At 39.3% G+C, this 26,681-nt stretch overlaps 1 protein-coding gene across 4 annotated transcripts in view; it reads right to left on the reverse strand.

Moving 5' to 3' along the window:
- PRKG1 (protein kinase cGMP-dependent 1) overlaps positions 1 to 26,681 on the reverse strand; it is a 660,310-nt gene that overhangs the window by 155,979 nt on the left and 477,650 nt on the right. The window lies entirely within an intron of this gene.

A 26,681-nucleotide genomic window follows, 5' to 3' on the forward strand; every position in this document is an offset into this window, starting at 1 on the left:
AATTTCTTAAAAGTTTTCTTTCACCAAAAAAAGAGGCTTCCATCTTTCTGCTCATTCATAGGGCACTTTAAAATTTCTTTAGAATTTTGGGAAGTGGGAGGTTGCACTTATCACTGCTATATATGTGTTTTTCTTTCCATTAAACATTTCTCTAGCGCTCTGCTGCCGACTTTTCCTGATATGAAAATGCCCCATGGATAGAATTAACTCATGTCTTTCCCTGGGCTTTAACTGAAGCATGGGAAGCTGGCTACAAAGTGCCGCAAATCAGCGTTCTTGGTGGTTTGTTTTTAAATGGGAAGTCCTTCCTTATATTTACCTTGCCTGCATATATATATATATATATATATATATATATTATAGATTTTCACAAGAATACAGTAACATAAGCAATAGACATTTCACATAACAGTAAACCACAGATCCATCCTTCTGAGAACTTTCAAATTCCTATCCATGAGCATACTATCTAAGATAAGGTATTTTCCAGTAGTGAATAAAATTCTGTTAGGAAATAAACTCTGCAATGTTGTGCAAGTCTGCAATATGGTTAGTGAAAAGACAAAGGCAACAAAGTGGTAATGCCCAGATCTCTTTGTAGGCAACGTATTCACACCAGCTCTGTTCCACACTGTCACTTGGGGAAAAAAGAGAACGAAGCAGCACAGTAAAAAATTGCTGTGGAAATTGGTTAATTTTGCCCCCTGTCGTGCTCTGAATCACAGATTAAAGTCATAATTAACAGAAGCTAACTCAGCAAATTAGTGCAGGCAGAAAATGGAATGATATTTCAAACTGTTAATAATGGATAAAGATGGAGCTACCAAAGGGTATGCCCACAGGGAAAAGATTTCTGTGAGGGCTGCTGCTGGACTTGATTAAATCATTTCCTCGAACTTTGATATATCTGATGAACTTTATCTCAATGAACTAAAAAATCTCAACGTTGCAAATATAAGGTAAGGAGCAAATTAAGTTCACACGTAAGTAGGGAAAATTGGGGGGAGGGGGAGCATTCATTTCTAAAGCATTATTTCAGCAACAGAGCAGATAATTAGGCAGTTAGAAATGTTGACAGAGCACAAGTCCAAAATAAATGATGTCCCAGAGTGACAAAATTACTAGAATAGTAAACAAGACACTTTTAACAAGGATTGCCAACAGTACACATAACCCATGAATGCTTCTAAATACCTGGAAAGTGACAGCATTTATATATTTATACCTTATACTACTGAGATAGCGTGATTTTTTTTTAAAAAAGAGCGCGATGAAAAATACATATTTACAAGAATGTATAAATGCAGAATTTCATACTTGAATTATCAGCAAAAAAATATGCTTGAGTTCCTTGGCATCATCAAACTGATGACTAAAGACTTAACAGCATTTCAGTAAATGATTTGACAGCATGGCCCATACATAAAATTCTGTGGAATTTCTATGCATATAGAAAACAAGCAGAGGAGATTCTTTAAGGCGGGGAGTTCTTTATCTATTATCAGCCAACCTGAGAGGTTTAAATATGGTCCTTCCAGTGCATTTGCATTGCTCAGAGGGGCTTACAACAACGTTTAAAATACAAGGCTGTAATAAATCAATATAAAAACAGTAAGTGTGATGTCTCCTGCGATGTAAGGTTTTTCCAGCTGGGGATGGTGGAGATCTTACAGGTTTAGGATTATACAGCATAGCAAGACAAATCTACTCTGTCACGATGCATTATTTAGGAGCAGGGTACAGAACAGCCCCTCTGAAATAGTCTTTTTTCTTACATGTATTGAAGTTTTAAATGTCTGCAAAACCAAAATAATTCTAGCACCTGGAATTAATTTTATTTCTATCCTACTTCTCAAATATTGTTTCCCAAAGCAACTCACATCAATTTTTAAAAATGAGATAAACTGTGCCCTTTGGTTTAAAAACTAAAAAGGCATAACATACAAGGAAATGGGTGTGGAGGGAAAAGGTAGAGGAGAACCATCACAGCAATGCCAAAATGAAATACATAAGTATTTCATGGCCCACTGGTTTTCAAACTTCCTTCCCATTAAGCACTTTTAACTTTAACTTTAACAATAATTCCTCTGCTACAAAGCATCTCCTGTGCATTGCAAAGGATTCTGGAAATCACCATCTCTGTTGGGTCAATGTGGCTCCCATGCACTAAGACGTAACCTGGAAAATATAAAAGCTCCCCTACAGTTGCATATTGAAGGGTAGAAAGGCTGTTTTTCGAGGGATATTTCTCCATCAGTACTGATCTTATCAAGGAACTTCAATATTCCTTATTTTAAAAGCCTAGATTTTAGTTTGCACTTCTGCGATCTGTTGATAAGGGGAACAAATGTTTTACAAAAGCCTTTTAGTAGTAATCGTGCTGCCGTGCTTATCCTTCACTTTTTCCTTAAGCCAGCAGTCTTTACAGATGTGTATATTGAATGAACAAAGTACTAGAATGAGCATGGGAACAACTCTCTATTTCCCCCCATGCTTCTGTGACTTATGAGCCACAGCATGTACTTTCCAATCACAACATCGTTTTTAAACTATCATGTAACAAAATTGGGGCAGGGTGGTACATGAAATGACCCAAAAGGAAAAACTATATATAATAAAAATGCCCAAAATAAATAAATCAGCCAGTCACATGATTTGGAGCTATCAAGTCACATTACGTTAGGTTGCCTGAAGTGTGAATGATGAAATGAACTCTGATACCATCCTGCATTTAGCAGGCAAAATTTCTGCAGCAACTCAGAAGTATGGCAACATCATTTATTATGCATGGGATCCCACAATTTCATGCTGGCTGTAGCACACTCATGACTCTCCATGAGTTACTGTGTAAGGCAGGGATGGAACACCTTTGCCAGCCTAAGAGCCACATTCCCTCTGGAGAATCAACTGGGAACTGCACAGCAGTGGTGGGCGGAGCTGGAGGTGAAAGTGGGTGGAGCAAAGGCAAAATTGGGCAGAGCAATGGATGCGATAACACTCTTTGAATAGCAGGCTACATTCAAGCCACACTAAAGCCAGGAGTTTGTACACACACACACACACACACACACACACACACTTTCCATCCTCCTCGCCAGGCAATGAAGATACTTCACACTTCATGTCAGCTAAGCAAAAGCACTTGAGGAATATGAAGCAGATGATGGGCGGCGAAGGGGGGGTGAGGGTCAGATAGAGAGACCTCAATCACCCCCAGGTTTCTGATTTTCAACATAAGAACAAAAAAAAGTCTTCAGAAGAATAGTTGCATTATTTGACAGTTAATTTCTTTTTGATATTTATGGATCTGTTGGACACAAGATTACTTCAAGACTCTGACATTTGAACCTAGGAGGCTGTATTCAATCATGCCCCTTTGATAACTGAAGGCTGTTGGTATCTGCAGGGGCATTTGTTAGTGGAACAGGAAAACTAAACATCCCCCCCCCCCCCATATTTACACCCTCCCTTCAGCTCCATCACCCCTAGTTTGGGATATGCTTTTAAAACAGTGGGGAGAGGGGAGTGAAAATTGCATCCTTGCCCATTATATTGATTGGAGCTTCCACTGAATCAAAGAGTCATCAGTCAGCAAACTGGATACAACTGACAATCATTTTGAAGACCATCAGGAAGCAATAGTATGCAATACAGGTTGCTTTCCGAGAAAGATGCATGGTACCTTGACATAAAGAAATAGGTTTTCTTTTTTCTGTTTAGCAAGTTACCTGAAAACAGAAGTGATGTGTGATAAGGGCTATAGGTTCAATATGACAACTTTAGAAGCCTAAGTAGATGGAGCTGTGGCAACACTGTTATCTAAGAATGATGTTGGCACTAACAAGATGTTACACCTGGTATTCAGGGATTTCTGCATGGACAGCCATTGCATTGTTCAAGGGAGTGTAAGAAAATTGAATTTTAACAGGAGAAGCCAATAAAGTGTGGCATTTACCAATCTGTCAGCCATACTAATATTTGTCAAAAGGGACAGGGAGTACCAAATGGACAAAGTTTTGCTTCTACACAGAATATATGATCCATACAAGTGTAACAATTACATAGGCATCCTTGACTTGGAATATCATTTCAGAATTGTGCATTCACTCTTCTAAGAGTGTCCAAGGAAGTACTGTCTCTAAAGGCTATTTTTATATATCTAGACATTTGGGTATTAATCTCCTTAAAGACCAATGGGATCATTAGGGCAAGGGGTACTGAACCTTGTCCGATATGTCTTCAATCAGTGATGGGAGCCAAATGCTCCAGGCCTCTCTACCCAGCCTCAGGACTCTCGCCAGAACACACCCCACATTGCCCCTGCTTTGTGCCCACCTCAAGTACTTTTGTCTGACTGAAAGATGCCCTTGAGCTACAAAGCCTCTTGCTTGCCTGGGTGGTGTTTGGGCGTGTGCAGAACCCTGTGATTTTTTGTGTGCCTGGAGTATAGCCTGACGTATGAAGTTAAGTCACATCTATTGCACTGCACACTTTTTGCCCCCTGGCTCCACCTATCACTGGCATCCAACACCTATAAGGTTGCCCATGGGTGGGAAAAAAATTCCCCAGCTCTAACACAAAGGTTGCAGGCATTATCCCAGCCATAGAATATCTTTTTTAAAAGGGTCTCACTGGATGTAACAATCTAAATGAATTCTTTTGCATGGCAAAATGAGCATCTGATCCCCATAAAATCATAGAAAGCATACTGGAGGGAGAAAAAAGCCAAGACCTAATCCTCTTACTATTTTGACACTTTTAGAGATAATAAAAACAAAACTGTCTTTGTAAAAGACAAGCTGAAGCTCCAAGTCACAGACAACACTAGCTCCTTAGTCTTAGTGAATGTCAAAGCTTCTAACTGAAGAAAAGGCATCACTACACTGCAATTTACATTCATTGAGATATGAGCCTTATGATTTCAAAACTAGTTAAATATTCACTGACAATATCTACAAAGGATATTTATGATAACCTAAATCAAGTTCAACTGACCATTTGATTTCAATCTAACAGCAATGCCTGCTACACTTGACAGTATATCAGCATAATAATATATGTTTTGGATATTACTTTGGCAGGACAATTGCAAGTCATTTTTCTCATTATTTTCAACAAAAAAGGAAGGAATTGTACCATTCATCTAATAAAATAGGCTTCTTTTCTAATATTACACATTTTCTATACAGAATTCTATACAGTCATACACCATGCTGTATTTTTCCTAGAGCATAATCATTCGGCAAATGAGGATCTTCTGTATGAAAATAATTGTATACGCTTTCTGATGGACTTTTGGTACAAACAGATTGTTCTGAGCATAAAGTAGGTCCACACCTTACAAAGAAATGCAACATGTTTTTCACTGCATGCAATATTAACACATTCAGTACACTCTGCTTTGCCAAATTTCAGATGCAACCTCTGATGCAAACTCCTTGAAGGAAGGAATTTATTGTTTCTAATTATATTAAAATGTGTACCTTGAATGTGGAGGCAAAATGTATACAGGTAGAAAGGTCCTCCAGGAACATCGGAGGAAGAGCCAGTTGACTGCTTCCCAGTGGGTCCTTGGGGTCTCAAAGTTCAGTGGTGCCCTGTGCAATGCCAAAATTTGCCTCCCCACTGCTTCTCATGCTCTCTAAATCACAGTTGTGGTGTCCCCTGCAGCACCCCCAAAGCTCAGTACCCAGTACAACCGGACCAGTTGTGCTCCCCTAAATCCGCCTTTGCAGTGGAGCACTTGAGGGTACGTGGCTCCTCGCTGGACTGAAGCTCTGACTCAATAGCTCCAAGGAACATCTGCCACAGCTGAACTGCATCAGTTGGACAAAAACATTCTTCTCTCAGACCTTTGGCTAATGAAACAATCTATGGCCTTTTAAACTGTGAGGGAGTTCCTATTTTTTGTTTATTATTGTATTATGTATTATTGTGTTTTTATATTGTGCTCTTCAGATGAAGGTAACATAGAAATTTATTAATAAAATAAAATAAATACACTCAAGATGGCTTACAATGCCTTAAACTAAAACATGGTAAAATATAATCAAATAATATTTGATATCAATAAGGAAGACTAAACTGTCTGGAAGGTATTGCTATCCTTGAGAAATGGTCACAATATTTTTTTTTATATAGTCTAAATAGGTATTCATATTTATCTTACAAAAGAGGTATATGTTATAATGCATTGATAATGGGATCTTTTCCACAATGAATCCAAATATATTTAGAATTGTTTACAAGCAGAGATGCCAACAGCAGTAGTAAAGGTGTTCCAGATCTCTTGAAAGGCTGATACATCGGTTCAGAGATCTTTAGTTCTGAACACTAATTTCACTGAGCAGTTCAATTAGTGTGGTAGGACTCCATGAAAGCTGTTGTTTGACTAATTCCTGTGTCTCCCAACTAACATAGCGAAGAACAAAGTATCCTCTTAATCATATAACCTGCACAAGCTAAAGGCTAACCTAAGCAGAATGCTTCAATAATTGATACTTGTGCAGAGATGGAGGAAGAATACCCACTTCAGGATTTGCCCAAGGCAATAATATACTGACAACAAGTCTATGCCTATTTTAAGAAATGTCACCACTATCTTTGCAATCTTCTCATTTGCTGGTTTTCTAAGTATAAATGGAACAGACATTATTGATTGTATGTTTTGTAATTCAGGACATTTACCCTCTGTGGATTCCTGAAAACTAACAAATAGTTGATGTTTTTAATTCAGCATTTAGGCCTGATTTTTATTATCACTGTTCAGTATTGACCTCTGTCCCAGTGTTTAACTTGACATGTAAGTGACTTATGTTCAAGAATTGTGTCCTTTGTAGTTCAGCATGTACCACTACACTTGTCTACTTACAGATAACCATCTACTTTTCACACAATTTTCCATAAAGAAACCTTCCTTCTGCTATAAAATTAGTGGTTTAGTAGAACCACAGACACTATATCCTAGCACCAACAATTACTGTTAATCTGACAAATGAACAGACAAAAGTAGGGCTGGACCAAATATCCATTTGGGGATATATTTGGTGGTGGCTATTTGACAATTTCTGCATGTGAAGCATGTTCTCTGCTGGTAAAATATCTCTTCCTCTTGACAATGGAAACAGTGACAAAACTGGTTCCAAAGTCTCAGCATATTAGGGCTTCATTCACAGATGTTATAAATATTATTATGCCTTGGCCAGGATGAAACTCGACAGATGATCTGGCCTACCGCTTTCCCATTATAATGGAATCTGATTATTTCAATAACTTGTTGATCAGCACCAAAAGTGCATATTTTACTAAAATCTACCAAAATGTGTACAGTACAGAAATACATCTTGCATACAAATACATCCCAACTTCACCTGGGTGTGGGTTAGAGGTCAATGAGAATGGGGATCATGAGCACAACTGGGCTAATGGAGATGCCATATTCCAAGAGTTGCTAGACGTTCTGCTCAAGATTTCCCCAACATTGACACTGATGATGATAAGTAAAGCATGCAAGTAGTTGCAAGCTTCACAATTCTGGCCCAGTTTGCATGTCACATATTTAACCCAACCCATGGCTAAGCATGCATATGCAAGCATGCAAGCACATTGACTGAATATCATGGGTGATTTGTGCCTCATGTGATTGTGCTGCTGCCACACCACCCAGAATTAAGCCATGGCTTGGGTTTAGCAGTAATCCAAATCCAAACTCATGGCATGCCTTGGCCATGTGAGAGAAACCACAAGTCTGGGTTCACTGTTCTAACGTAGACTTGGGAATTCAGAAATGTGATATATTTCATTCTGTCCCATAGCAATAGATAATTCCTTGCCACTACACCATTAAAAACTAAAATGTTTAAAGGCAGTTAGATATTTTAGTGTCTTGTTCTGCTGATTGCCAGGTTCCATGATAAGGTAGTTTTATTTGAAATCAATAGAAGTTACTACCCAGTAAAAGTGTTATAATTAGAAGGCTGATCTACTATTTTTGACTATGCTAGTATTTCATCATTCAAGACTGCAGGACATGTTCATGTTCCAAGTTTTAGAATGCTGCTGGCTGTGATATACAATTCCTTTGAAGTTACTGTTACAAACAGGATATTGGACTAAAAGGGTACAATCCTTCAATTCTGTTCTAACGTTATTTAGTATATTCAGCTTCAGATGGCTGCTTTTCATGTCACACATTAAAGAAATGCAGGAGTTCTCAGAAGCCATGCAAAAGCAAAAGCACTTATGAACAGCTGTTCATTTCTCATAGATTACCACAGTGAGTAATCCACCCATTTTGCCCCAGGAAAAAAAAGCAAATTGGGTTCCCCTGATTTCAAGTGTGGTGAGTCATAGTCAACAAGAAGTTAAATTACAACTGCTTTTATACAACACACTCTATTAAACATAGGGTTTTAAATAAGGTCTCCTTTAGATACTGCTTCTTTCTCTTATAATTTATTTTCTATTAATCATAAACACTGATATGTATGTATCAAAATACATTTGATATCTTAGTTCTTCAGCCTGTATAATCCCTTTAGGATAAGCTCATTATGGGTACTTTGTGGCGAAATGCCAAATCTCGAGTCAATTGCAAATCATGCTCTGTGCAACAAGTAAATTGAAAGGTCAAAATATCTGTCAAAGCATTCTCACAAATGACAAGATTTAGCCCTCCCTTTGCAGTTGTGTAGAGAAGGCCTTCCAAAAAGGGCATGGATAGTTGCCGAAAAGGTCATAGATGAATAGAACTATACTAGATATTTTCCTATCTTTTAAGAATTCTGAGAATTTTAATAGTTTGCACCAACTGGGTGGATTTTAGGACCATTTTTCAGGTTTATATAAAGCAGGTTTTGATCACCTTCTCCATTCCTTATTTATTTTCCAGAATACAAATAAAGCATGGAGATGAGCAGCAGGTAAATTGGGGAGTTTGGGAGCTAAGTGAGCTAGATATTACATAGCTCAATAGTAATAGTTCAGAGGAGACTGAGAGACATATACCCTCACTGCTAGTATCTTTTATTTTCTGGTTGTGGGTCATTGTTTGCAGTTGGATCTTCTCTCTGGTATTACCTGCTGCTCTGGTGTTGTGGTAACTCTAGGCTTCCCACTGGGCTTACTGCTACCTTCACTCCTGAGACTGAAGGGGAGAATCAAGAATCTAGGCAGGGCTTGGGATGTGGTTGGAGTGGATATTGAGTTGCTCATTCAATATATTCATGATACAGGGCACTCTAGGCTGTCTTTTCATAATTTTTGCATTGAAAGTATTTCAATGAAAAAAGATAAAGTTGGAGGTAAAAAAGGAAACAAAAGGTGCATAAAAATTACCCCAAAATAAGAATTTAAATTATTCATTATTATTTATACCCTGTCCATCTGGTTGGGTTTCCCCAGGGATCAGAGCTACTCCTCCTCCTATCCTGCAACTACAGTGTTGTGTCATTGTATAACTACTGGTCCAAGACTCCCTGGGGGGAAATATTGACTATTAAGCCAGTTTGTGTAAGTGATGTAGCTAGTTCCTTAAAATACACAGGATTTTTGAAAGCCAAATCTGTATAGTTTCTATGGTGAAGAGTTATATAGGGGTCTGGAAATAAATTCCCTGAGAATGAAAATGACTCTCATTCTCACATGTAAACTGGCACTCACAAGAAATGAAAGAGCGTTGCAGTTATAATAATTTACATTTACTGAGATTTTTTTTTAAGTCTTAACATTAACTCAGGCTACAAAAGGAAGATTAGCAAGTTGGAGATACTCTGAACTACAACTCAGATCACCATAAGAAATATGCAACATTTAAGAACTGAAGCTGGGTTGTATTTCTTAATACAGTTTTTAAAAGGCCCTTGCATTAAGTCACCCTCAATGTTATATAAACCAGATATTAAATCATTGCCATAGCAACAAAGCTTGTATTGCCTGCCCTACGTTTATATCTTATGGTCATCATTCTCAGTATACTATTTTGCTGAATCAATTATAGCTCAGCTTGAAGTAGGAAAGCTATATATAGTTGTATAAGGTACCCAAAAGGCACTTCCCCCTTGGCAGGAATCTGGTGGAAATTCATTGGGGAGGAGGGAAGAGAAGAAGAAAAAACCATTTACAGTTTAATGGAGTTTTAAAATCAATTTTCAATAATTATGACAATACAGAGGTGAGAGCAACTCAGATAATGAAAATATGCACAGAGACAACATAATACATGCATGAAAACAAAAATTCTGGGTTGAATCAAGTACCAGCCATGGTCAGAGAAGATCCATTGAAATTAACAAATGTTACTAAGGTTCATTAATTTCAGTGGTTTAACTCTGAGTAGGACTTAATTGCCTACAACCCCTAAGTGCCTTAGACAATTTCTTATATGCTATACAATTCACCCTACTCCCATCAGAAGGATTCACAAATCACTGTCTGCCACCAAACTTAATGCAATCTAGACCTCTGTGTGCAACAAGCAGAAAGAACTGGTGTTTCACATTATGCTGCCTGAATGAATGAAGTATAGCAGCACATGCTTCAGTGGAAGGTACAACTTCCGAACTTTCAAAACAGATGGCGCGCAACATGTTAATAGCAGAATTCAATAGAATCTTTCTACATGCAAGCAGTTGGGATTTGAGTAACAAACACGGCCTTTTTACAGATTCAGTGCAGCTCAAAATATACAGTCATCCCGTGCTGAAAACTGTGAGTAGACGTGCTCCTGGGCTGTACCAATCATAAACTGGATTAATCCATTGAAGGACTGTTTAGTCCGAGTCTGATTTAAAGATAAATAATCCCAAGGGCAGGGGCCTTGAAGTTGTCAATCAACAATTATTACCTAGACAACCCAGTGAGTTGGAGCACAGCTTACCTGCTAAGCCTGCTATTATGAGATATATTGCATTTCTATCTAAATTATAGTAATTGTAAGCTAATTTTCATATAGCTTTGCAAATGAGCACATACAATTTTTCTGCAAACCTGTGCCCCCTTTTATTCTCTTTTTGAAGATGTTGTGTTTTATCGCCTCATTGAAGATGGCTACTGGGAAACATGGTCAACATTATGGGTATGTTAACAGAGAAGACTCGTTCTGTATTCACACAGGGAAAGTCTATAATTAACTATTTGTTGTAGCAAAGTGTTACAGTATATTTATGTGAAGGCTGCCAGTATCATCCACTTAATCCCCACCCAAAGGTTCCAAGGAGGAAGACAAAACTGTATTTTTATTTAATTACATTCTATAAGGGTTTAATGCTTGATGGTTTTGCAAGTGAGGCACAAAACTTAGTTTACCGTAAACTCTTAACAGATAAACTTTTAATCAGCACTATTTTCCAACCAAGTCTCAGGTAGACTTTTCCCATCTAAAATGGCGATCAGTGTTCCTAAACAGCAACACCCACTCAGTCCTTCCAAGGATTTGACTTTCCCTCAGGGAATCAAAACCAGCTTGCATTGCCTAGCTAACCCCACTCAAGAGTCCAACTTTTGTCTGCCCACAGACAATCCCTATCTCTGAGAGCCAGTTCACTATCTGTCTCCGCTGACAGAGTACTGTATCCTATCTGAGTGCCACTCAGATAGAGACCTCTTCTGCCCACCCAGAAAGAAAGTCCCTATCTGACTATTAAATTGTCAGCAGCTCACTTAAACTCCACTCTCTTCTGATTGGCTGATGGTCACACCAGTTCTGGTTACTGGGAAAGCTGGAAACAGAAGCAAGGAAAAGGCTGACAAGCTGGGGAAACTAGATGGCTGTGAGAACTCTTCTGCAGAAAAAAAGAGGGAGATGTGTAACAGAAGTGTCTCATAGCTTCTGCATGATCAAACATTTCAGTAATTTATAGACTGAGATTAAAGAGAGCGTTGTTTCTTGATCTTCCTGATATGTTACAGTAGGTAATTTTTGAACCCACAGGTTAAGGAACTTTACATTTGGGGAGAAAAAAAATCTGAATTTAATTAACTTTCAAATCATTGCCATTTGTTTATATATGAAGTGGCATCCTCTAATCCTCCAGATCTGCCTCCTAAAGCACCCTGTAATAATTAATGACCAATTGCCCAGTCAATAAAATATTATTATTCCTTGTCAGTTGTATTTAGGCACTTGATTTGCTCAGTTCCAAAGGATGTGTCTGCTGTTGTATTAAATACTGGAAATGGGTTTGAAGAATATTTATTTTCAGTCCGTTCTATCATTTGCTTGGAAATCACTGCAGTCAATCAAGTGACAACGGTTCAAAAGATTTAATAAAAAGTCACCATCTAAATTCAGGCAGTGTTCACACAATCATTTTACATGTGGGAAAAGGCAAATCATCCCCCTAACCCCCCCCCCCCCCGATATTTATTTAATATCCTTTAGCTTGTTAAGACAACATGAAATTCCACTGAAATGTCACTATGAAGCAGACAAAAAAAGGATAATGGGCCCTGTTTCCAATTGTCACTCAATAAAAATTCATAACTTTTCCTTCCTTTTTACAAGACAGCAACAACTAAAATCATTGTGTGTCTGTGTGAGAGAGAAACTGCGACGCCTTGGTCATTTTAGGGTTTTTGGGTGTTTTATAAATAACTCAATGATTTTACTGAGGTCATTTTTCATGTGCTTACTTCCACGAGGGGTCTGGAGGATGGCAATGGGCGTTTTCTGCAGCAGCTTCCTGCTTACTGAATGCTCTCCCCAGGGAGGCTCGCCTGGTACCTTTCGTTACATGTCTTGAGGCACCAGGCAAAAACATTTGACTTCTCCCAGGCCTTTGCCTAATTATGGCCTTTTAAACTGTGTGTGGGCTTATTGGTTTTTGTTTGTTACTTTGTTATGTACTTGTTGTGCTTTTTTATTGTGCTCCGTGATCCTCAAATGAAGGGTGGTATAGAAGTTGAATAAATAGATAATAATATTGTTTCTTCAAGGGGAGTATTGCCCCATCCAAAACACACCAAATTCCTGTTCTTCGCAAGAAAGACCGCTACCTTGTGTGCATTAAGCTTCACTTGTTTTGGCCCCCTCCAGCTCTGCACTGCTACCAGGTCAAGCCACCTCAATCAATCAATCATCTGGCCACTCTAGCAATGCATATTGAAGAATCAAATCCATAGGTAACCCAGAGACTACTGATACTAACAAATAACACTGTGCACTGAAACACGCTATAGAACATTAGTAACAAATTATAGTTATTTATGTGTATGCAGTTCAACCTACACACACATTCCTACACACAGCCGTAATGAACCACTGTTTATGCTGTTCAATTTCCTTTCATAATGTGAGCAAACGTAATCATTTGACAGGATAATTGTCCAAAATTAGTCAATTTACATTTGTTTGGATAGCTCTCTCTCATTTTTCCCCGAGTGTGAATTACTCTAATCAGGAAATGAAGGAACAAAATCTGTGAAAATAAAATAGATAGTGATCATCGGGAAATCTGTAAAGAAAAAGAAAAAAAGAATCTTGCACTCAAGGAACCACAGCAAAACAAAGTCAGGAAAGCTCTTTCATTTTCTTAATTAGAGATATACAGCACGTTGGTTCCACTTCATGTATTTAGAACAAATATAACTGGAGATTATTATTATTATTTGTTTTTAAAGTAGCTTAAAATTACCATCGCTCAGCTGTGTAGATTAATAAATACAGACCCATGGCCACAATAACCAATCGTCATTATGTGTGTTCTATTACATATTATCATTAAATAATTGTCCTGATTAGTACAACTGTAAATAGGATGAATCTTTGGCCCTGCAGTAGTTCATGCAAACATTAGCCTACACAGCTGACTTATGTCCAGCGTTTGTTTTATTTTGTTTTTGAAAGGAAATACTTTTACATTCATTGAGCTTTGTCCATCCTCATCCAAGATGAAGCTGAGAGTGCATGAATATCAATAATAAAAAATACATGCAAGCATATTATAAAATATAGCAGCTGAAAGCCACAGTAATCATGTATAACCCATATGGAGACATTATAAGCCAGTGATGTAACAGCACAATGGTAGCCAGTGGAAACAAAGTTTGTTAATTTTTTGTGGCAAATGCTATACTTCTGCCCAGGGTGTACTTTAGAAATAGACTTTCTGTATGCATCTACTGGCAATTTTCCTGAGAATGGGATGAACCAGACTAAGTTGTTTGAACTTAAGTTCCATTGATTTCAATGAGAACTAAGCAATGACTAATCTTGCCCATTTATTTCAATGGTACCTAAATGTAACTAACTTATTCTGGAACCAATCCAATATACATAAAAGTAGCAATGCCTCAGGTGGTGCAATGGGTCAGTGTGTCTGGCTATTAACCAGAAGGTTGATGGCTGTGGCAGGACTAGATGACTCTCAAGGTCCCTTCCAACTCTACAAAAATTCTATGACTACTGAACTGATAGTCGTTGGAATGATGTGATATTTATTTGTTTAACAAACTTCTAATTCGTGTTTTAAAATACATCCTTCACAAAGCAGCTTACAACATTACCCCCCCAAAAAAAATCCCAATTAAAACATTACTATAAAAACAATACTATAAAAATGTTAGTACAAAAGCAGCCAATAGCCCAGCATAAGGGAAAACTTGCTATTTTAGTGGTTGCTATTTTATTTATTTATTCAAAGGCATTGATAAACCACTTAATATCAAACAGCAGTATGCTGTAGACTGAAAACAGGCTCACCTCAACAAATATTTCTCTTAAAATAAGCACTGATCTCCTTTACTTCCTTTGGCTGCTCCAAAATCTACAGTTGGAAGCTGTTATGTACCTACGGACTTGGAATCCGTCGAACATAATTACTTATTTCCACTTACAAGGCTTTGACATATACAGTGCATAAACTTTACTATATTATGACCAAATAATATAGTAAGTTTTCTTATTTACACAAGAAAGGCATCAAGAAAGGGCCTCTCATGCGACTGAAGTGAATCAACAGAACTAGATACCCTTATACACCCATACGAAGCAAGAAACTTGTTCTATTGCAGTGATTCCAAGCTCATGCTACTCAGCATATACAAATGTCTGAAGCTGAATGGCCAGATGTTTTACGTATGTTAGGACTGCAACAGGGACTAGAGGATACTTTTTTGAAACTTGCAGCAAATAACCTGGGAGAACAAAATCAAATATAACTCCTTGTAAAGCTTCCAGTCATACATCTGAAAGAATTGAAAAACCTAAGAGCAAATCCCCAAATCTCTGGCAGCCAGAGCAGTGACCCCATCTTTCTTGTTTATAGTGTGAGACAGGTCACTTGATTGCTTACAGCTATTTCTCCGATATCTGAAGATACAGCTGAACACCTAAAGGGCCGATATGATTTAGTGAAAATTGCTGCCTAATTGAGCCAATTTCTTGTCAGAAAGGCTTTTTTGTACTATTCCATCCAGCTGTCTACGGGATGGTCACCTACTGTATCCACTTGTTATTTCTTCCAAGGGGGATTGCTTTCCCAAAGGTTCACAAAAAGTGTAGCCAACTTGGACACAATTCTCTCTTTAAAGACACTGCAACTTTATGAATTATCATTCCCAAGCCAAGTGGGCGGGGGGGAAGGAATAGTACTCAAAATTTGCTAAGCTTTAACAAGGACTAAAAACAAAACAGACAGCTGAAGTTAGATAAACCTTGCAAAAATAGAGGGCTGTCTCATTGGCTTCTTACACAGCATATCAATAATAGAAGCAAGCCTAGGCTATCCAGGCGTTTGCCCAAAACCTTTGGGCTAAAAGTGGGGAACACATGTAAGCCTTGCCTCAGGGTCTTCACATGTGCTGGATACACTTCAGATCTTCCTGCACTGATAGGGGAGGTATGAGGGGGCTTCAGAGTATGTTTAGCTAAATGTGCTTTAAATCTGCCCCATGACTGAAAATCTTGATAAGCTGGAAAGTGCTGAAGTGGAACAGCCACATGCAGGGACGTTTGGGTTTGTATGCACACCCTGATGCCTACTCCTCCTTTTAGCCCGTGCTAAATACAGTTTCAGCCTCTACCTAATGTAGATTACTAGATCTCCACTCCGAATGTGAATATAGACTTGCACACTGGGAGAGTGAGGTGAAACCTAGGGAAGGTTTAGGGTCCTTGTGGGTAAATTTATGGGGAGGTAGGTTATAAGGTAGATCTTGCTTCTCTGGCACACCAACCAATCCCCCTACATATCATTTTGATTATTTTGTTTTTACATTGGTACCTCGGGTTAAGTACTTAATTCATTCCGGAGGTCCGTTCTTAACCTGAAACTGTTCTTAACCTGAGGCACCACTTTAGCTAATGGGGCCTCCCATTGTCGCTGTGCTGATGGAGCACAATTTCTGTTCTCATCCTGAAGCAAAGTTCTTAACCTGAGGTACTATTTCTGGGTTAGCGGAGTCTGTAATCTGAAGCATATGTAACCTGAGGTACCACTGTACAGTGGTGCCTCGCAAGATAAAATTAATTCGTTCCGTGAATTGCTTCGTCTTGCGATTTTTTTCGTCTTGCGGAGCACGGATTCCCTGGGTATTAACGGCTTTAAGAAAAAAGAAGCAAGCCCATAGGGAAAATCGTCTTGCGAAGCAACTCAAGAAATGAAAAACCCTTTCGTCTTGCGCGTTTTTCATCTAGCGAAGCATTCGTCTTGCGAGGTACCACTGTATTGTACTTTAAAACCCTCCCCTTACCCTTTTTATTGCTATGCAAATGCATGCTCCATTGGGAGACGACCCAACAAAAATCCAAGGAATCTCACAGTAACTCTTCCATCAGAATCCATAGGAAAACTCATATACGGTGGTACCTCCGGTTGTGGACGGTATCCATTTTGGAGGTTCGGTCAGATCCCGAGGTTTCCACAACCTGAGGACCGCTTCTGCGCATGTGCAGACCATAATTTGCTTGCAGAAGTTCCAGTTATGTTGTGGCAGTGAGCTAGAGGAGTTGCAGATGCATAACTGTGTATGCAGTTAAGGTAAAGGTAAAGGTACCCCTGCCCGTACGGGCCAGTCTTGACAGACTCTGGGGTTGTGCGCCCATCTCACTTAAGAGGCCAGGGGCCAGCGCTGTCCGGAGACACTTCCGGGTCACGTGGCCAGCGTGACATCGCTGCTCTGGCGAGCCAGAGCTACACATGGAAACGCCGTTTACCTTCCCGCTAGTAAGCGGTCCCTATTTATCTACTTGCACCCAGGGGTGCTTTCGAACTGCTAGGTTGGCAGGCGCTGGGACCGAACAACGGGAGCGCACCCCGCCGCGGGGATTCGAACTGCCGACCTTTCGATCGGCAAGCCCTAGGCGCTGAGGCTTTTACCCACAGCGCCACCCGCGTCCCTGTGTATGCAGTTAAGGATCACTAAATAGATCTTACACTGGCATTTCTTATAGGAAAAGATCTGTACCACTCTTTGGAGACTGGTTGGCTATAAGAACTACTGTGATAAAGCCTTCATTGTATGCACCGATCTTTTGCATAAACACACACAGCTTAATTGGATTACAGTTTGCATTGATAACATTTTCAAACACCACCAAGCTATGTGTTAAGTTTATTCTGACAAACCAGATCATTTGCCAACAAAAAGCAGTTTCTTCCTTTCATTAGAAGCCAGTAGAGTAAATCTAGTGAAAAGAACACTTACAATGAAGGTTTTGGTTTGTTTTGCTTTGAAACTTAACATTATATCTTCTAAAACAACAGACCCTCTGGCAAATTAGACCTTATCCCAGTAAGAAGACTCGTGGCTCTATTGAAAAGGACATTTTTTAAAAAGTCAAATACTTCAAAATCCTTAACATCCGCAGATGTCTTATTACCTGCTACCACCTGTGGCCTCTGTTGCAGAGTCTGTGGCTTTCATTTTTATGTGCTACAGTTCTGTATAACAAGCTGTTTCCTAGCAGACATACCAATTCATCATTTCAGGAAAGCCCTAAATTGCCCCACAGATGGACATTACAGAGAACAGGAACAGCCAACCCCCAGCCTTTTGTGAATTATTTGACAAGTCAGAATTATAAGTGTCACGGGCAGAGGTAATCATATGTATAGCACTGGGATGTATTGTGTTGGTTTTTTTAGCTATTAGGCAGGCCTTTGGTAAGAATGCAAAATAGCATATCCATATGAAAGAAGCAGAGAAAATACAGGTGGCAGCTATAAGAAATAAAATAAAACTGAAAGCATCAGCAGCGTTTGTTGCAGAACCTGTAATTATATAACTATAATAAACACCAGGTTATGTAGCTGTAGATTGAAACCACATGATCTTATTCAGCTGCTGCCATTGCTGAAAAGTTAAGAGAGTGGGGTCAATGGATTTGAGAATTCCATGTTTCAAAAGCTTTTGGGGGCAACCTAAACTGCCAAGGGCAGAGCCCTACAACCTAATTGCCATTCTCATTATACTGATGCATATTTATTTCATTTAGAAAATATTGCCCAAGATACGTGTCTCCTTCCAAATTGTTTCTACATCTTTCTCAGAAGATATGCCTCAGAATATCTACCAGGGACCCATCTCCACAGAAAGTCAGGGAACAGATAATTTATGGTTATTGTATAAATATATATTCACTGGTTTGCCCCAAGACTGAAAAAGAAATAGAGGAACAATGAGAAATTCTTGTTCCTGCTCTATTTCATACAAAAATGAAGAACTGCAATGGCCTGGTGGTATACACCTGTATGCAGAGGGTACCAACGCTTGGCTTATGGACATCTCAAATGGTATTTGAGAATGGTTGCAGGAGCAATAGGGTTGTCAGCAAGCCGGTAAACTGCCATCTTTGGTAGCATAGGAGGCATTAGGCCAGGGGTCCTCAAACCTTTTCAGCAGGGGGCCACTGTCCCTCGGACCTTGTGGGGGGCAGACTATATTTTTGGGGGGAGGAGAATGAATGAGGGACGATGAGCGGCGCGCAAAAGGGCTCCGGAGAGGGGCTGCTTTAAATGGCGGCCGCTCGAGAAGGGTGCTCAGCCAACAGCGGCTCCTGTGTCTTGCGAGCAGTAGGGGCTGGTGGCGGAGGGATGATGAGCGGCACACGAAGGCTCCGGAGAGGGGCTGGCACCAACAAAGCCCAGCCCCCTCTCCTCTAGGCAAGGCAGGAAGAAGCCAGGAGGAGGGAGGGAGGGGGCACCGCCGCTGCGGTGTGAGGGAGAGTAAACAAACGCATGCGCTGGCGATCCACACAGCGATTCCTGGATCATCCGCGGGCCCGATTTAGAAGGCAATTGGGCCTGATCCGGCCCACGGACCTTAGTTTGCCGACCCATGCATTAGGCTGAAGGGATAGGGGAGGGGCACTGTGTCACAGCCCACAAGGATGGGGGGCGATTTATGTCCTGAAGTCTAGCTCTGGGGCTGATGGGCCATGATGCCCTAGCTGCGGCTCATACCATGGTGAATCTCAGCAATTGTCAACCCCTGCTGTCAAACCCCTGCTGTGGTCTACTTTTATCCAGTGCAGATTGTGTTTTTCATTCTTTACTACCAACCCCACAGCTAAACTGTATAAGGGTCCATGATTATGTATGCTATGCTATGCTATGCTATGCTATGCTATGCTATGCTATGCTATGTATGTTTGCTCAAAAGTAAGTGCACATAGGATTTCACCCTTAATTTATCTAAAACAGATACCATTGACACTGCAGGTGGTGATATCTGGAAATTAATTTTCAATATGTGACTCTTAAATGTGATAGCATCTCTAATCTTTACTGTAGAGACTACAGCTGGCCACTAACGACATGCCATTTTTCTTGCTGTCTGCTATTTAAATATTTTGAAGCTCATGCTTAATTCTGAACTTAACCGACTTTCACATTGAATCACATCTAGCTTCCAGTACAATCCCTTATTGATATGCATGGGTTCTCCAGCTGTAGGAACTATTAGCATTAAAGTGAGTGCTCCATAGATGTCCCTGAACTTTATAATGATAGTAAAGAATCAGTGAAGGCTCTACTAATCAAAATATTGAATACAGTGAATACCTAATTTAAAATCACTTTACTACCTGTAAGTAGGCCTAAGGTATGTTATATAAATCCCCACAGACTTGTTAAGGAAAAGTTCATTTCCATTATTCAGATTTCCTTCTGTGTAAAACCAGTGAACCATTTTTTTTAAAAAATGTGACAGAAAAGGCACAAGCATTATTTCCTCTTCGGCTGGGGCATATTAACACTACAGAAGACACCCCAGAGAAAATTCCTAAGAAAAACTCAGTCCAGAAAAAAAGACTTCATGTATATAAAAATATAACATAATCTACTTTACATATTTTGCTAGTCATTGCTCGGTGTTACCCTGGCTGAGAAGTGATTATTAAACTTTCACACCCAATGTTAAAATTCTCAAAATGCCATCCCAATCCTATGCAGACTTTTAAATAAAAATAGAAAGTCAACTGACCAAGGCAAAAAAACCCCCAAACTTATTAAAATGGGGAGTATAAAATTGACAGCTTGATACTTTGGCACTTTAGTTCCGCTCTACTGCTTGGCTGTGCTCACAGTTTTAGTGAAAAACACCTTATTGCTTTCAGTTCTTTACAAGCAAACCTCCTTCAGAAATAATATCCATGTGTTTGGACTTCTAGATGCATTTAAAGCAGTATGGAAAAAGAGGATAAATAAGGAAGGGACCTGCTGTTCTTATAAAACTTGTGCCATATGCTGCCCTGAGGACCCACTTTAAGCCCAACATTTGTCTCGTAAAAAAACTACCCAATGCTGGAAGAAACTTGCACTGTGGCTTGAAAGCTGCCCTGTCTGTGCCAGTGCTTGATGGTATTTCACTGGTGATGAAATAAATCTTCCTACCACACATCTGTAGGACCACATACAGCAGGAGGAACAGCTTTTGCCATCCTGGTGCCCTCCAGATGTTTTGGATTACAACTCCAATCAGCCCCAGCCAGTTTATTATTTATTATTACTATTATTTTTAATAATAATTTTGTTCTTATTATTTCTAAAGAGCAGTGCGAAACAGGGCTGCGTTCTCACCCCAAATCTCTTTAGCATATTCTTCTCCCTGGCGCTCTTATATGCCTTCAGCATGTAAGAACTGTTTCACTCGGCTCTTTATAGGGAAGACATTATAAAGATGTCTGAAATGTGTGACATGGAAGCTGCCAAAATCTTGGTTCAGTGAATTAGGTTATCACTAGCCTTCAATGAAATCTGTTTAGCTAATGTAGATATAACACACTCTGTGTTAGCATTTCACACCTCTGATGCTGCAGATGAGATTGGTGTAAATCACATGCTTGTCTGGGAAGATTGTGGGAACGGAAGACAGTCTTATCTCTTCCACTGTATGTACTGTACTTTTGCTTTTACTTCTGCCCATATCTTCTCTTGGAGCTGGAGAGAGAGAGACGCCATGATTCCTTTGTCTGTACATAGTGTGTAAATAAATAAATACGTAGATTAGCTCTACAATGTCTCATGCTTCTTGCTGTGTTATGCTAGAAGATTAGTGTGCATATATCATTTGATATATGTCGCTGAAGCGCACTGGAGAAGAAGGGAAATGCCTTTTCCAGAGCTGCGCATACCAGAGGAAGCTCAGACTTTGGGGGCTGCAGGGGCACCCCAGGACGTTTTCCAACATGCTGTACCAAGAGAACTTGGGATCCAGATCTTGGATCCCCAGTCCTCTTTTCGCTGCAGAATCTACACAGAAGTAGACCTATTGCATAGTCATCCTAGGACAGGGTGGAAAACCTGTGGCCCTCCAAAGGTTGTTGAATTCCAACTCCCATAAGACTCAGCCATCATGGTCAATAGTCAAATATAGTAGGAGCCTCAGTTCTACAGATTCTCCATTCATATTTTAGCTTCTGATACCTGCATAGAAGCAAATAATGTCCCTGAATTTCATTTAACATTACAGCTTTGTATCTGGCACAAAAATTGTACAGAATGTTTCTGGAGCATTTGAATTTGCTGCTGGGATGTCAATTTGTACCAGTTAATCTTAACATACTGTAGTAATTGAAACTCATCCAATGATGAAGATCTAAGTGTTTAAAAATTTTCTTTTGAAAACCAGAAAGAGCCTTGGGGGGGGGGACTGCCCCAAGAAATTCTGATTTTTGCAAAAATGTTCCATCCTATTTTTCAAGCAATAACTGATCCAGGAAAGCAAATATCTACAGACATCACATTTGGGGAGTGGGGTGGGGCATTTTAGTATCCCAAAATAAACCAATACTTTATTGCGGTCCAAAGTCCCACAAAACAATTTCAAAACAAGATACAGTTAAAGACCAGACAGACAGATGGAAGAAACCAAGGCAGTCATTTTGTTTTATCTAGGGCATAATGATCTCTGTTTCTTACAGCCTCCGAAAGAAACTTTGCCACGGCCAGTGTAATATCATTTGACCTGTCTTCCAAAAGATATTTAATATGGGAGGCTTCGGATTTTCCTGGCAAATTTGCCAGTAAGGGTTTGATCAGTGGATCCCTTGCTTGCTCATACTGCCCACAATGCAGTAGGATATGCTTCATACAATTGATGTCCTGGGAACATAAATAAAGCCTATTCTGATAGGGGATGCCTCTCAGTCTGCCATTTAGAACTTCCAAGGGAAATACATTTAGTCTGGCTTTGGTAAATAAACCCCGATAGGTAGGTACAGAGAAATTCCTAAGGTATGAGGGTATCTGAAAATTGTACCCGTATTGGATTCCAGCTGATACTGGGATACAAATTACATAAGACTGGGATCGCAGGTCGCTATGTAAGGTGTCCCAAAGCCTTTGCCTCAGGGATTCAAGGGCAGTGTCGGAACCCAGATGATATAAGAGGAATGATGGCAGTCCAATTGAGGTGGCTTTTCTGACCATAGTTTTTAGCCATGGGCTGTCAAACTTCTCGTTGGTTAAATGTACTAATAATCCCTTCCCCAGGCCGAATACTGAGATCTTGAGTCAGTATCTCAAGGAAGCCCACCATGCTTTGGTGGAGAGTGGGCATTCACCTGTTTCCAGAAATAGAATAAACTGGAATGTAGCATGGGTCAAAAAAATACTTATAAGTTTTATTATAGTCCTGTGTCACAGGCCTAAAAGGAATGGGGAAGACAAGAGGAGGAAGGGGCTTGGTGAGCCTCAGAAATGATTAGGAAATCCAGAGACTTTACATCTGCACCAGGCCAGTATTAGAAAGCTCCTCTTAATTTCTGTCACATACTGCTTGCTTTCAAATTAAGGATGAGCAAACTCTGTGAAGTCTGCATCTAAATTAATCTTGACAATCTTTTAGAAAAGCTCTACTAAAATCTGAAGCTTAATCAGTTAATATTGGCAGAGCTTAGAAAAAGACAGAGGGATAAAATTATAATTCTGAGATTGGAACTGAAAGTAGTCAGTGTATCATTTTGGGGGGTTCATAATTTCAGAAATCTCCTTAAAAGAACAAACCAACATTTTCATGCCTTCACCCAAAATAAAGTAAAATGTGACAAATCTGTGGTGATCATGATTCAGAACCATTTTGTACAGAAACTCAGATATATAAGCTAGGCGCCAAAAGGCTCCTTAATCCAGGGTTACAGTTGCCAAAATGGAATGTCTAGTTGCCATTTTGGTTGTCGAAAGAGGCATGTTATTTTCTCTCTATTTTTGGTCAACAATATACTTTCCACTTAAAACTTTTGATTACATTACCTTGTACTATATGAAACTAACTTGCATCTTGGGATATTTTCTAAACAATAAGCTTTGATTCCATGGAGATCATCTCTTCTCTTTTAGACTGGGATGGAAACCAAGTGCAACAAAAGTAATTATCAGCGGCTGATTGCACAATACCTAGGCAAGATAATAACTTAATCGGTGTACTCAATCAGATCATTTTTCCTGCGGGTTTTTTTTTAGCACTGACCAAAATCAGCAAGGAAATTGGAACCAATGAGATAGTGACCACTATGTCCCTGGTGTGAACTGGTTATTGTAAGAAATAATAGATGCCAAAGGCCAACACAGAAATGTCTTGAAATGTCTCCAGCTCTATATATGTCTATGCTGCAGTTACTTAGGGCCTTGTGCATCCTGGGGACGATTAAGGACTGAATCAACCATAAGCACTACAGTGTCATGATGCTTATGATTATTGAACATATTCGTATAATGAGTTAGATGGTCCATTGCATTTGCCTTTTAATACATGAGTGTTTTTATCTGCAACATAATTTGAGCTCAGGCCACTGTTCCACTCAATTGCTATGAACCAGCACTAGGAACAGAATCAGCCTTAAATATTAGGATATCCAAGGTCTGCTTGGTTTTGTTTTGATTACAGAACTACAAGCAATAATAAGATCCAGAAAATTTAAAATATATATATGAAGTATCATAGTTGCAATTCACTTTACAAACTATGAGTAATCATACCAAGTCTGTTTCAACTAGGTGTAGTATTACGAAATCCTATTTTCCTGAGGAAAATTATTTTTGTATTGGATTCTAATAAGAAATTCTGCCAAGTTGCAACCCATCTACCTGAATGGAGATAACAGAATTCCTCCTGTTATGACTCAGTCCTTGTACCATTTGCAATAGTTTACTACCTATGCCATTAATTAACGTCACCCCCCCCCCCGCCGAATACAACCTATCACTCTTACCACATGAATGTCAAATGGATTTTACTTTATCAAAACCTGGTGGTAAGAATCACTGCTTGCACTTGGGTTTTGTGATGTACAAACATGATAGATTTCATCTAGTTGAAATGGACCCTTACTATCATTCTGTAATAATCAATATGATCATTTATATTTGCATGGTGCACTGCAATTATGATAATGTAAAATATATACATATATATGTTATATATATATATATAGCATTTTGGCTATATATATGTTATGTGTGTGTGTGTGTTTTATATATATATATATATAGAGAGAGAGAGAGAGAGTGTATTTTGGCTCTCACACCGGTTTTTGTATTTTCTAACTCAGTACCACAGTACCTCAAGGACCATCTCTCACCATATGCACCAACCCAGACCCTGCAACCATCATCTGAGGCCCTTTTTTGTGCCCCTCTTCCACAAGAGGTCCAGAGGATGGCCACACAAGAATGGGCCTGTTCTGCGGTGGCTCCTTGTTTGTGGAGAATTGACACAGACCTAATTCTTTATCATGTGAGCCCCAGCCTATTGAATTACACTGGTCATGGGGGGATTCTGGTGCCCTTACCAGTTTTGTTGGTCATCTTTGTGACTGCTTGTAAAAAGCTACAGGGAGATATCAAATGGCTAAAATTTGCAGATATCAAGGAATGACTTGTGAATTCCATTACGGCCCCCTCTACCTTTCTCTTATAATTTGAACACTACAGTACCATCCCATAATTTAATATGCTCTAGACATAAATTGGAACCTCACTAAGAACTAAGCTTTAGTTGGGCCTAATAGCCCACTCAGCCCATTAGGACTGGAAGAGCTGTTCTGTTAATGGGTAGACAAAAAAAGCATAATTAAAACCATTCACTAATGAATAAAAGCAGCAAGGGGAGCTCAAATTATCTGAATTTCTAGATCTCAGCTAAGGAGTTCAGAACAAAATCTAAGTGACATATACATTACAATTCTACTATGTGAGTGTACAGGCATAGATTCTCCAGTCTTCAAAGTTTTTCTTTCAGTATTTTCCACATCCAGTAAATCATTTGTCATTTTGCTGTGCTTTGGGGCTCAATGTAATAAAGCAGGTATCTGAATTTCAGCAACACGACTGGCTGGGACCAAAGTCCATGTCCTAGTGTTAAGATTCCCCTGTTTGTTTTCAATCAAGCTGAAAAAAGATTTCCACTCCAGTCTCAAGCCCTTGTCACTCCCTGTTATTGTGTTATAGGTTGGAATTGTGCAAGACAGCACGTTGTGACAGATTGTAGTGACAATGCTTATAAAGAGGGTGGTGGCATTAGGCAATAAGAAGAAGACAATTTTACAAAGATCATTTCAGGCACTATGAAGAGTGCAATCCTTATTACTATATGGGAAATGTTCCAAAATGTTTAAATTTGTACAAAATAAGCAAATTTAATAACTATTCAGATTTGCTGACTTCATTGATTATATGGAATTTTAATATACTTTTTTCACGTTGTATATCCAGTCTACATTGCACTGTCTGGTGCTCTAACCACACTGTTCTTTCCTCCATTAAATATATGCTGATCAGAGTGTTCTCTTAACAAATTATGCCAAATTAGGCATGTTTCATGAATTAGTATACCAGCTGATCTAATCCACACTACCCATACTAATGTGCAGGCTGGAACTCAAGTTATTTCACACTTCCCGAATGTCATAACACAGTTATTGGCTCAATTAAAAAAATATCAAAATGAATATTTTAAGACCAAATACAGGAGCTTGGCATGTTTAACCTGGAAAAGAGGAGACAGAGATGAGATAAGATAATCATCTTCAAATATCTTAAGGGTTGTCACAAGGAAGATACAGCAAGCTTGTTTTCTCCTGTTCTAGAGGGTAGGACTTAAACCAATGGCTACTAGTTAGAAGAAAGCCGATTCCAAATAAACATCAGGAAGAACAAGCCTCAGGAGGCTGTGGACTCTCCTTCACTGGAGGTTTTTAAGCAGAGGTTGGATGGCCATCTATCTTGGATGCTTGGAATAGATTA

Source organism: Podarcis cretensis, assembly GCF_951804945.1.
Source record: "Podarcis cretensis genome assembly, chromosome: 5".
Taxonomy (NCBI): domain Eukaryota; kingdom Metazoa; phylum Chordata; class Lepidosauria; order Squamata; family Lacertidae; genus Podarcis; species Podarcis cretensis.